This window comes from Heterodontus francisci, chromosome 8, assembly GCF_036365525.1.
Source record: "Heterodontus francisci isolate sHetFra1 chromosome 8, sHetFra1.hap1, whole genome shotgun sequence".
Classification (NCBI taxonomy): domain Eukaryota; kingdom Metazoa; phylum Chordata; class Chondrichthyes; order Heterodontiformes; family Heterodontidae; genus Heterodontus; species Heterodontus francisci.
In genome coordinates, this window is record NC_090378.1 from 126,540,752 (window position 1) to 126,554,009 (window position 13,258).

Genomic DNA, 13,258 nt, shown 5'->3' on the forward strand with positions numbered 1-13,258 from the left:
AATGGGAAAGTGTATAATTATTTCAGAAAGGTGTGAGAATGGGAGAGTGTATAATTATTGAAGAATGTTGCGGGAATATGAGGGTGTATAATTGTTGAACAGTGGTGTGGGAATCGGAGAGTGTATAATTATTTAAGAAATTTGCGCGAATAGGAGAGTGTATAAATATTGAAGAATGTTGTGGGAAAGGGGAGCATATAATTGTTTAAGAAAGGTGTGGGAAAGGTGCAGTGCTTAATCATTGAAGATTGGTTTGGGAATGGGCAAGCGTATAATTACTGAAGATTATTGAAGAATGTTGAGGGAATATGAGAGTGTATAATTGTTGAACAGTGGTGTGGGAATGGGAGAGTGTATAATTATTTAAGAAATGTGTGGGAATGGGAGAGTGTGTAATTATTGAAGAATGGTGTGGGAATGGGAGAGTCTTTCATTACTGAAGAAGGTTGTGGGAATGGGAGAGTGTATAATTGTTGAAGAATGTTGTGAGAATGTGATAGAGTACCATTATTTAAGAAGGGTGTGGGAATAGGAGATTGTATAATTATTGAAGAATGGTGTGCTAATAGAGAGTGTAAATTATTGAAGAATTTTGTGGGAATGGGAGATTGTATAGTTATTGAAGAATGTTGTGGGAATGGGAGACTGTATAATTATTGAAGAATGTTGTGGGAATGGGAGAGTGTATAATTATTTAAGAAATGTGTGGAAATGGGAGAGTGTATAATTATTTAAGAAAGGTCTGGGAATGGGAGAATGTATAATTATTTAAGAAAGGTGTGGGAATGTGATAGGGTACAATTATTTAAGAAGGGTGCAGGAATGGGAGATTGTATAATTATTGAAGAATGTTGTGCTAATTGAGAGTGTAAATTATTGAAGAATATTGTGGGAATGGGAGAGTGTATAATTATTTAAGAAATGTGTGGGAATGGGAGAGTGTGTAATTATTTAAGAAAGGTGTGGGAATGGGAGAGTGTATAATTATTTAAGAATGTTGTGGGAATGGGAGAGTGTATAATTATTTAAGAAAAGTGTGGGAATGGAGAGTATATAATTATTTAAGAAAGGTGTGGGAATGGGAGAGTGTATAATTGTTGAACAGTGGTGTGGGAATGGGAGAGTGTATAATTATTGAAGAATGCTGTGGGAATGGGAGAGTCTTTCATTACTGAAGAATGTTGTGGGAGTGGGAGAGTGGATAATTATTGAAGAATGTTGTGGGAATGAGAGAGTGTATAATTGTTGAAGAATGTTGTGGGAATGTAATAGAGTACAATTATTGAAGAATATTGTGGGAATGGGAGACTGTATAATTATTGAAGAATGTTGTGGGAATGGGAGAGTGTATAATTATTTAAGAAATGTGTGGGAATGGGAGAGTGTATAATTATTTAAGAAAGGTGTGGGAATGGGAGAGTGTATAATTATTGAAGAATGTTGTGGGAATGGGAGAGTGTATAATTATTTAAGAAATGTGTGGGAATGGGAGAGTGTATAATTATTGAAGAAAAGTGTGGGAATGGGAGCGTCTATAATTACTGAAGTATGTTGTTGGAGTGGGAGAGTGGATAAATATTGAAGAATGTTGTGGGAATGTGATAGAGTACAATTATTGAAGAATATTGTGGGAATGGGAGACTGTATAATTATTGAAGAATGTTGTGGGAATGGGAGAGTGTATAATTATTTAAGAAAAGTGTGGGAATGTGAGACTATAATTATTTAAGAAATGTGTGGGAATGGGAGACTGTATAATTATTTAAGAAAGGTGTGGAAATGGGAGAGTGTATAATTATTTAAGAAAGGTGTGGGAATGGGAGAGTGTATAATTATTTAAGAAATGTGTGGGAATGGGAGAGTGTATAATTATTTAAGAAAGGTGTGGAAATGGGAGAGTGTATAATTATTTAAGAAATGTGTGGGAATGGGAGACTGTATAATTATTTAAGAAAGGTGTGGAAATGGGAGAGTGTATAATTATTTAAGAAAGGTGTGGGAATGGGAGAGTGTATAATTATTTAAGAAATGTGTGGGAATGGGAGAGTGTATAATTATTTAAGAAAGGTGTGGAAATGGGAGAGTGTATAATTATTTAAGAAATGTGTGGGAATGGGAGAGTGTATAATTATTTAAGAAAAGTGTGGGAATGTGAGACTATAATTATTTAAGAAATGTGTGGGAATGGGAGACTGTATAATTATTTAAGAAAGGTGTGGAAATGGGAGAGTGTATAATTATTTAAGAAAGGTGTGGGAATGGGAGAGTGTATAATTATTTAAGAAATGTGTGGGAATGGGAGAGTGTATAATTATTTAAGAAAGGTGTGGAAATGGGAGAGTGTATAATTATTTAAGAAATGTGTGGGAATGGGAGAGTGTATAATTATTTAAGAAAGGTGTGGAAATGGGAGAGTGTATAATTATTTAAGAAATGTGTGGGAATGGGAGAGTGTATAATTATTTAAGAAAGGTGTGGAAATGGGAGAGTGTATAATTATTTAAGAAAGGTGTGGAAATGGGAGAGTGTATAATTATTTAAGAAATGTGTGGGAATGGGAGAGTGTATAATTATTTAAGAAAGGTGTGGAAATGGGAGAGTGTATAATTATTTAAGAAATGTGTGGGAATGGGAGAGTGTATAATTATTTAAGAAAGGTGTGGAAATGGGAGAGTGTATAATTATTTAAGAAATGTGTGGGAATGGGAGACTGTATAATTATTTAAGAAAGGTGTGGAAATGGGAGAGTGTATAATTATTTAAGAAATGTGTGGGAATGGGAGAGTGTATAATTATTTAAGAAAGGTGTGGAAATGGGAGAGTGTATAATTATTTAAGAAATGTGTGGGAATGGGAGAGTGTATAATTATTTAAGAAAGGTGTGGAAATGGGAGAGTGTATAATTATTTAAGAAATGTGTGGGAATGGGAGACTGTATAATTATTTAAGAAAGGTGTGGAAATGGGAGAGTGTATAATTATTTAAGAAAGGTGTGGAAATGGGAGAGTGTATAATTATTTAAGAAAGGTGTGGGAATGGGAGAGTGTATAATTATTTAAGAAAGGTGTGGCAATGGGAGAGTGTGTAATTATTGAACAAAGCTGTGGGAATGGGAGCGTCTATAATTACTGAAGTGTGTTGTTGGAGTGGGAGAGTGGATAAATATTGAAGAATGTTGAGGGAATGAGAGAGTGTATAATTGCTGAAGAATGATGTGGGGGAATGGGAGAATGTATCATTATTGAAGAATGCTGTGGGAATGGGATAATGTATATTTATTGAAGAATGTAGTGGGAATGGGAGAGTGTACAATTCTTTAAGAAGGGTGTGGGAATGGGAGATTGTATAATTATTGAAGAATGTTGTGGGAATGGGAGAATGTAAAATTATTGAACAATGTTGTGGGAATGGGAGAGTTTATAATTATTGGTTATAAGTCCAGATAAATTGGCATAGAATCTGGGCGCCATGGGTTGCCTTTGTCAGTGGGAGAGGTCATCGCACCTCACTGGACAGCTACCGCCCGCCTCAAACCGGGCAGCCCCCAGTCAGTAAGGTTCTGTCCCACCACAGTCTACCTGCTTCAATGGGTGCTTGGAGCTCAGGGTCATTGCCCGAAAGGTGGACTGATACACCGCACCAAACAACATGAAAAATGGAAAGAAGGTACCAGCCCTTCGCTTTGCAAGCTGGAACGTCAGAACTATGTGTCCTGGCCTGTCGGAAGACCTTACACAAATCAACGATTCTCGGAAGACCACCATTATTAACAACGAGCTCAGTAGATTCAATGTAGACATTGCAGCACTTCAGGAGACTCGCCTCCCCGCGAGTGGCTCTCTAGCAGAGCAAGATTACACCTTCTTCTGGCAGGGCAGGGATCCTGAAGAACCAAGACAGCACGGAGTGGGCTTCGCCATCAGAAACTCCTTGCTCAGCATGATAGAGCCTCCCTCAAATGGCTCGGAACGCATACTGTCCATCCGACTGCTCACCACCTCTGGTCCAGTACACCTACTCAGCATCTATGCTCCAACACTCTGCTCCCCACCTGAAGCTAAAGATCAGTTCTACGAGGAATTCTATAACATCATTAGCAGCATCCCCAACACCAAACACCTATTCCTGCTGAGGGGCTTTAATGCCAGGGTTGGGGCCGACCATGACTCATGGCCCTCCTGCCTTGGGCGCTATGGCATTGGAAGGATGAATGAGAACGGGCAGAGACTGCTTGGGTTGTGTGCCTATCATAACCTCTGCATCACCAACTCGTTCTTTCACACTAAACCCTGTCATCAGGTTTCATGGAGGCACCCAAGATCACGTCGTTGGCACCAGCTAGACCTCATTGTCACAAAGCAAGCCGCCTTAAACAGTGTTCAAATCACACGCAGCTTCCACAGTGCGGACTGCGACACCGACCACTCCCTGGTGTGCAGCAAGGTTAGACTCAGACCAAAGAAGTTGCATCATTCCAAGCAGAAGGGCCACCCGCACATCAACACAAGCAGAATTTCTCACCCACAGCTGTTACAAAAATTTCTAAATTCACTTGTAACAGCCCTTCAAAACACTCCCACAGGGGATGCTGAGACCAAGTGGGCCCACATCAGAGACGCCATCTATAAGTCAGCTTTGACCACCTACGGCAAAAGTGCGAAGAGAAATGCAGACTGGTTTCAATCTCATAATGAAGAGCTGGAACCTGTCATAGCCGCTAAGCGCATTGCACTGTTGAACTACAAGAAAGCCCCCAGCGATTTAACATCCGCAGCACTTAAAGCAGCCAGAAGCACTGCACAAAGAACAGCCAGAAGCACTGCGCAAACGACTACTGGCAACACCTATGCAGTCATATTCAGCTGGCCTCAGACACCGGAAACATCAGAGGAATGTATGATGGCATTAAGAGAGCTCTTGGGCCAACCATCAAGAAGATCGCCCTCCTCAAATCTAAATCAGGGGACATAATCACTGACCAAGGCAAACAAATGGACCGCTGGGTTGAGCACTACCTAGAACTGTACTCCAGGGAGAATGTTGTCACTGAGACTGCCCTCAATGCAGCCCAGCCTCTACCAGTCATGGATGAACTGGACATACAGCCAACCAAATCGGAACTCAGTGATGCCATTGATTCTCTAGCCAGCGGAAAAGCCCCTGGGAAGGACAGCATTACCCCTGAAATAATCAAGAGTGCCAAGCCTGCTATACTCTCAGCACTACATGAACTGCTTTGCCTGTGCTGGGACGAGGGAGCAGTACCTCAGGACATGCACGATGCCAATATCATCACCCTCTATAAAAACAAAGGTGACCTCGGTGACTGCAACAACTACCGTGGAATCTCCCTGCTCAGCATAGTGGGGAAAGTCTTTGCTCGAGTCGCTCTAAACAGGCTCCAGAAGCTGGCCGAGCACGTCTACCCTGAGGCACAGTGTGGCTTTCGTGCAGAGAGATCGACCATTGACATGCTGTTCTCCCTTCGTCAGATACAGGAGAAATGCCGTGAACAACAGATGCCCCTCTACATTGCTTTCATTGATCTCACCAAAGTCTTTGACCTCGTCAGCAGACGTGGTCTCTTCAGACTACTAGAAAAGATTGGATGCCCACCAAAGCTACGAAGTATCATCACCTCATTCCATGACAATATGAAAGGCACAATTCAACATGGTGGCTCCTCATCAGAGCCCTTTCCTATCCTGAGTGGCATGAAACAGGGCTGTGTTCTCGCACCCACACTTTTTGGGATTTTCTTCTCCCTTCTGCTTTCACATGCATTCAAGTCCTCTGAAGAAGGAATTTTCCTCCACACAAGATCAGGGGGCAGGTTGTTCAACCTTGCCCGTCTACGAGCGAAGTCCAAAGTACGGAAAGTCCTCATCAGGGAACTCCTCTTTGCTGACGATGCTGCTTTAACATCTCACACTGAAGAGTGCCTGCAGAGTCTCATCGACAGGTTTGCGGCTGCCTGCAACGAATTTGGCCTAACCATCAGCCTCAAGAAAACGAACATAATGGGGCAGGACGTCAGAAATGCTCCACCCATCAATATTGGCGACCACGCTCTGGAAGTGGTTCAAGAGTTCACCTACCTAGGCTCAACTATCACCAGTAACCTGTCTCTAGATGCAGAAATCAACAGGCGCATGGGAAAGGCTTCCACTGCTATGTGCAGACTGGCCAAGAGAGTGTGGGAAAATGGAGCACTGACACGGAACACAAAAGTCCGAGTGTATCAAGCCTGTGTCCTCAGTACCTTGCTTTATGGCAGCGAGGCCTGGACAACGTATGTCAGCCAAGAGCGATGTCTCAATTCATTCCATCTTCGCTGCCTCCGGAGAATCCTTGGCATCAGATGGCAGGACCGTATCTCCAACACAGAAGTCCTCGAGGCGGCCAACATCCCCAGCTTATACACACTACTGAGTCAGCGGCGCTTGAGATGGCTAGGCCATGTGAGCCGCATGGAAGATGGCAGGATCCCCAAAGACACATTGTACAGCGAGCTCGCCACTGGTATCAGACCCACCGACCGTCCATGTCTCCGCTTTAAAGACGTCTACAAATGCAACATGAAGTCCTGTGACATTGATCACAAGTCGTGGGAGTCAGTTGCCAGTGTTCGCCAGAGCTGGCGGGCAGCCATAAAGACGGGGCTAAAGTGTGGCGAGTCGAAGAGACTTAGTAGTTGGCAGGAAAAAAAACAGAGGTGCAAGGGGAGAGCCAACTGTGTAACAGCCCCGACAAACAAATTTCTCTGCAGCACCTGTGGAAGAGCCTGTCACTCTAGAATTGGCCTTTATAGCCACTCCAGGCGCTGCTTCACAAACCACTGACCACCTCCAGGCGCTTACCCATTGTCTCCCGAGACAAGGAGGCCAAAGAAAAGAAGATAATTATTTAAGAATGGTGTGGAAATGGGAGAATGTATAATTATTTAAGAAAGGCGTGCGAATGGGACAGTGTATAATTATTGAAGATTGGTTTGGGAATGGGCAAGCTTATAATTATTGAAGAATGTTGTGGGAATGGGAGAGTGTACAATTATTTAAGAAAGGTGTGAGAATGGGCGAGTGTATAATTATTTAAGAAAGGTGTGAGAATGGGAGAGTGTATAATTATTTAAGAAAGGTGTGAGAATGGGAGAGTGTATAATTATTTCAGAAAGGTGTGGGAATGGGAGAGTGTATAATTATTTAAGAAAGGTGTGAGAATGGGAGAGTGTCTAATTATTTAAGAAAGGTGTGAGAATGGGAGAGTGTCTAATTATTGAAGGATGTTGTGGGAATGGGAGAGTGTATAATTATTTAAGAAAGGTGTGAGAATGGGAGAGTGTCTAATTATTTAAGAAAGGTGTGAGAATGGGAGAGTGTCTAATTATTTAAGAAAGGTGTGAGAATGGGAGAGTGTCTAAGTATTTAAGAAAGTTGTGGGAATGGGATAGTGTATAAATATGTAAGAAGGTTGTGGGAATGGGAGAGTGTATAATTATTGAAGAATGTTGTCGGACTGGGATTGTGTATAATTATTGAAGAATGTTGTGGGAATGGGAGAGTGTATAATTATTGAAGAATGATGTGGGAATGGGAGAGTGTATAATTATTGAAGAATGATGTGGGAATGGGATTATGTATAATTATTGAAGAATGTTGTGGAAATGGAGAATGTATAATTATTGAAGAATGATGTGGGAATGGGAGAGTGTATAAATATTGAAGAATGTTGTCGGACTGGGATTGTGTATAATTATTGAAGAATGTTGTGGGAATGGGAGAGTGTATAATTATTGAAGAATGTTGTGGAAATGGAGAATGTATAAATATTGAAGAATGATGTGGGAATGGGAGAGTGTATAATTATTGAAGAATGTTGTCGGACTGGGATTGTGTATAATTATTGAAGAATGTTGTCGGACTGGGATTGTGTATAATTATTGAAGAATGTTGTGGGAATGGGAGAGTGTATAATTATTGAAGAATGTTGTCGGACTGGGATTGTGTATAATTATTGAAGAATGTTGTGGGAATGGGAGAGTGTATAATTATTGAAGAATGTTGTCAGACTGGGATTGTGTATAATTATTGAAGAATGTTGTGGGAATGGGAGAGTGTATAATTATTGAAGAATGTTGTCGGACTGGGATTGTGTATAATTATTGAAGAATGTTGTGGGAATGGGAGAGTGTATAATTATTGAAGAATGTTGTCAGACTGGGATTGTGTATAATTATTGAAGAATGTTGTGGGAATGGGAGAGTGTATAATTATTGAAGAATGTTGTCGGACTGGGATTGTGTATAATTATTGAAGAATGTTGTGGGAATGGGAGAGTGTATAATTATTGAAGAATGTTGTCGGACTGGGATTGTGTATAATTATTGAAGAATGTTGTGGGAATGGAGAATGTATAAATATTGAAGAATGTTGTGGGAATGGAGAATGTATAAATGTTGAAGAATGTTGTGGGAATGGGAGAGTGTATAATTATTGAAGAATGTTGTCGGACTGGGATTGTGTATAATTATTGAAGAATGTTGTGGAAATGGAGAATGTATAAATATTGAAGAATGTTGTGGGAGTGGGAGAGTGTATAAATGTTGAAGAATGTTGTGGGAATGGGAGAGTGTATAATTATTGAAGAATGTTGTCGGACTGGGATTGTGTATAATTATTGAAGAATGTTGTGGGAATGGGAGAGTGTATAATTATTGAAGAATGTTGTGGAAATGGAGAATGTATAAATATTGAAGAATGTTGTGGGAGTGGGAGAGTGTATAAATGTTGAAGAATGTTGTGGGAATGGGAGAATGTATATTTATTGAAGGATGTTGTGGGAATGGGAGAGTGTACGATTATTTAAGAAATGTGTAGGACAGAGAAGGGAATCTATGTGTGGAGTCAGAGGAAATGGGCAAGGTACTAAATGAGTACTTTGCATCAGTATTCACCAAGGAGAAGGACTTGGTGGATGATGAGCCTAGGGAAGGGAGTGTAGATAGTCTCAGTCATCTCATTGTCAAAAACTAGGTAGTGTTGGTTGTCTTGCAAAGGATTAACGTAGTTAAGTCCCCAGGGCCTGATGGGATCTACCCCAGAATACGAAGGGAGGCAAGGGAAGAAATTGCTGGGGCCTTGACAAAAATCTTTGCATCCTCATTGGCTACAGGTGAGGTCCCAGAGAACTGGAGAATAGCCAATGTTGTTCCTTTGTTTAAGAAAGGTAGGAAGGATAATCCAGGAAATTATAGGCCGGTGAGCCTTACGTCAGTGGTAGGCAAATTATTGGAGAGGATTCTTCGGAACATAATTTACTCTCATTTGAAAGCAAACAAACCTATTAGCGAGAGGCAGCATGGTTTTGTGAAGGGGAGGTCGTGTCTCACTAATTTGAGTAAGTTTTTTGAGACAGTGACAAAGATGATTGATGAAGGAAGGGCAGTGGATGTTGTCCACATGGACTTCAGTAAAGCCTTTGTCAAGGTCCCTCATGGCAGACTGGTACAAAAGGTGAAGTCACACGGGATCAGAGGTGAGCTGGCAAGATGGATACAGAACTGGCTCGGTCATATAAGACAGAGGGTAGCAGTGGAAGGATGCTTTTCTGAATGGAGGGATGTGACTAGTGGTGTTCCGCAGGGATCAGTGCTGGGACCTTTGCTCTTTGTGGTATATATAAATGATTTGGAGGAAAATGTAGCTGGTCTGATTAGTAAGTTTGCAGACGACACAAAGGTTGGTGGAGTTGTGGATAATGATGAGGATTGTCAGAGGATACAGCATAGTCACCTCCTGCTCCTGATAACCTCCCAGCCATATTCACTTCCCGGCTATGGTCACCTCCCAGTCACGGTCACCTTAATGTTTGTGGTAAGCTCCATGGTGAAGCTCATTTGACATTCATGCTTACTTTAATAATGATTCAGTAGCCATTTTCATCTCCATAGTCATGTTCAGCCTCCGAGTAATCTTCTCCTGCATATTTATGGGGCTGGATTTTGAATGCCTGTTGAAAATGGAAGAAGGCTTGCATGTGATTCGAAGGTTGTGTTTTGGGAGCTTGGCACTGGCTCCCACCACGTCCTGAATGTGAAGTAATTTTTAAAAAGATTCCATTAGGGAGGGAATGGGAAGTGTGAAAAGCTCCAATTAATCTCCTGTTGAGCTCATTGTGGAACTCATTAACATGCTTGTCATGAGCAGTTTGTAATTTTTAAAGTAAGGGAAGGGGAAAAATACCAGCCGGGATTGTTTGGGCCCTCCCGAGGTAGATTCGGAAGTGGGAAGGCATGAGTAATCGCGTTGGGTGACGGGGGTGGGGTGGTGTGGGGGGTGGGTGGTGGGTGGGTGGTGCAGACGGAGGGCCTTTTGTCTTCCGGGCACCAAGTGATCCTCACGGGCCGGGATAGGTCAACAATGGCCATCCTGCCCAGAGGCAAATTGAGGCCCGTAAGTGGCCTATTAAGGGCCAATTAAGGGCCTCTTCCCACCACCGCTCAGATCTTACCAGCGGTGGAGCGTCCTCCACCATGTGGGAAGGACCGCCTTGCAATTTGTGGCCCACGGAGGACTCCCAACGGGAACCAATTCACCCCCAGGATCCCCCTGCCGCTGGACTGCAAGACTTGTGTGCTCTGATCCACAAAGACCTGAGGTCTTGTGGCCCCCATGACAGTCCCCTATTTGCAGCCGTCAAAGTCACCATCGCCGGGAATTTGAAAACCAGCTCGTTGCAGGGATCAGCTGTGGACTTAGGTGACATCTTGCAGTCAGTACCTCATCAGATCATCCAGCAGGTCACGAATGCCATATTCAGGAGGCTGGGGGATTACACCCACTTAGACACAGATCGGCCCATGCAGGCACAGAGGGATTTGGACTTTTCCACCATCGATGCATTCCCGCAGGTCCAGGGAATCATTGGTTGCACCCACATAGCCATCAAGGCACTGATAGACCAGCCAATCAGATTACTCAACATTTATTGAATGTCCAGCTGATCTGTGACCACAGGAAGTGAATCTTGCAGGCCTGTGCCCGGTTTCTGGACAGTGTAATGTCTCCTTTATCCTGCAAGAGTTCCAGGTGGCGCACCTCTTCAGGCCCACATCCTGACTCCGTGGGTGGCTACCGGGGGATAAGGGTTATCCCCTAAGGAGGTGGCTCCTGACCTTTGTCCGAAACCCAGACACGGATGGAGAGAGGCATTACAACCAGAGCCATCTCCTTACATGGGTTTGCATTGAACAGACCATTGGCATCTTGAAGATGCACTTACATTGCCTTGACTTGTCGAATGGTGGCCTCTGTTGTATGTTGGTTTGGTACACTGTCACCTTACTTAGTCTAGATGATAGAGACATTTCAGTCTGGGTGAGTGAGAACATTGATATTTATTATATTAAAACTATATACATCTTCACAGTAGTCTGTGTGACTCCACCAAAAATCACACTGCATCTTGCTTCAAGTCTCTCTCACATGATCTCTTATATCATCAAGGTAGGAGGTATTCTTTACACACTCTCAAGATTAACCCTTTCAGACCCTTATACTACATCTCCCCCCATGTCTTTATCCAAATATATATTTACATACATTCACTTCTTAGAACCATAGGTGCCTTTTGAAAGAATTGACGGTTTCTGCCTCCACCACCATTCCTGGCAGTGAATTCCAGACACCCACCACCCTCTGGGTGAAAAAGTTTTTCCTCATGTCCCCTCTAATCCTTCTACCAATCACCTTAAATCTGTGCCCCCTGGTAACTGACCTCTCCACTAAGGGAAACAGGTCCTTTTTGTCTTCTCTGTCTCGGCCCTTCATAATTTTGTACACCTCAATTAAGTCACCCCTCAGCCTCCTCTGTTCTAAGGAAAACAACTTTAGCTGATCTAATCTTTCCTCATAGCTGCAAATTTCGAGCCCTGTAAATCTCCTCTGGACTCTCTCCAGGGCAATTATGTCCTTCCTGTAATGTGGTGACCAGAACTGTACGCAATACTCCAGCTGTGGCCTAACCAGCGTCTTATACAGTTCCAGCATTACATCCCTGCTTTTGTATTTTATACCTCGGCCAATAAAGGAATGCATTCCCTATGCCTTCTTCACCACTCTATCTACCTGTTCTGCCACCTTGAGGGACCTGTGAACATGCACTCCAAGCTCTCCCACTTCCTCTACCCCTCTCAATATCCTCCCGTTTATTGTGTATTCCTTCTCTTTGTTTGTCCTCCCCAAATGCATTACCTCATACTTCTCCAGATTGAATTCCATTTGCCACCTTTCCGCCCAATCAACCAAACCATTGATATCATTCTGCAGTCTGCAGCTATCCTCTTCACTATCAACTACACAGCCAATTTTTGTGTCAATTGCAAATTTCCCAATCATGCCTCCCACATTTAAGTCCAAAACATTAACACATACCACTAACAGAAAGGGACCCAACACTGAGCCCTGTGGAACACCACTGGAAACTGCTTTCCGTTTACAAAATCATGTGTCGACAACTACCTTTTGTTTCCTGTTACTGAGCCAATTTTGGATCCAACTTGCCAAATTAGCAATAACCTGCTCAGTGACGCTCAGTTTGGGTTCTGCCAGGGCCACTCAGCTCCTGACCTCATTACAGCCTTGGTTCAAACATGGACAAAAGAGCTGAACTCCGGAGGTGAGGTGAAAGTGACTGCCCTTGACATCAAGGCAGCATTTGACCGAATATGGCATCAAGGAGCCCCAGCAAAACTGAGGTCAATGGGATCAGGGGGAAAACCCTCCGCTGGTTGGAGTCATACCTAGTGCAAAGGAAGATGGTTATGGTTGTTGGAGGTCAATCATCTGAGCTCCAGGACATCACTGAAGGAGTTCCTCAGGGTAGTGTCCTAGGCCCAACCATCTTCAGCTGCTTCATCAATGACCTTCCTTCAATCATAAGGTCAGAAGTGGGGATGTTCGCTGATGATTGCACAATGTTCAGCGCCATTTGTGATTCCTTAGATACTGAAGCAGTCCATGTCCTTATGCAGCAAGACCTGGACAATATCCAGGCTTGGGCTGATAAGTGACAAGTAACATTCATGCCACGCAAGTGCCAGGCAATAACCATCTCCAACAAGAGAGAATCTAACCATCTCCAATTGAAATTCAATGGCGTTATGATCGCTGAATCCCCCACTATCAACATCCTGGGGGTTACCATTGATCAGAAACTGAACTGGAGTAGCCATATAAATACCGTGGCTACAAGTGCAGGT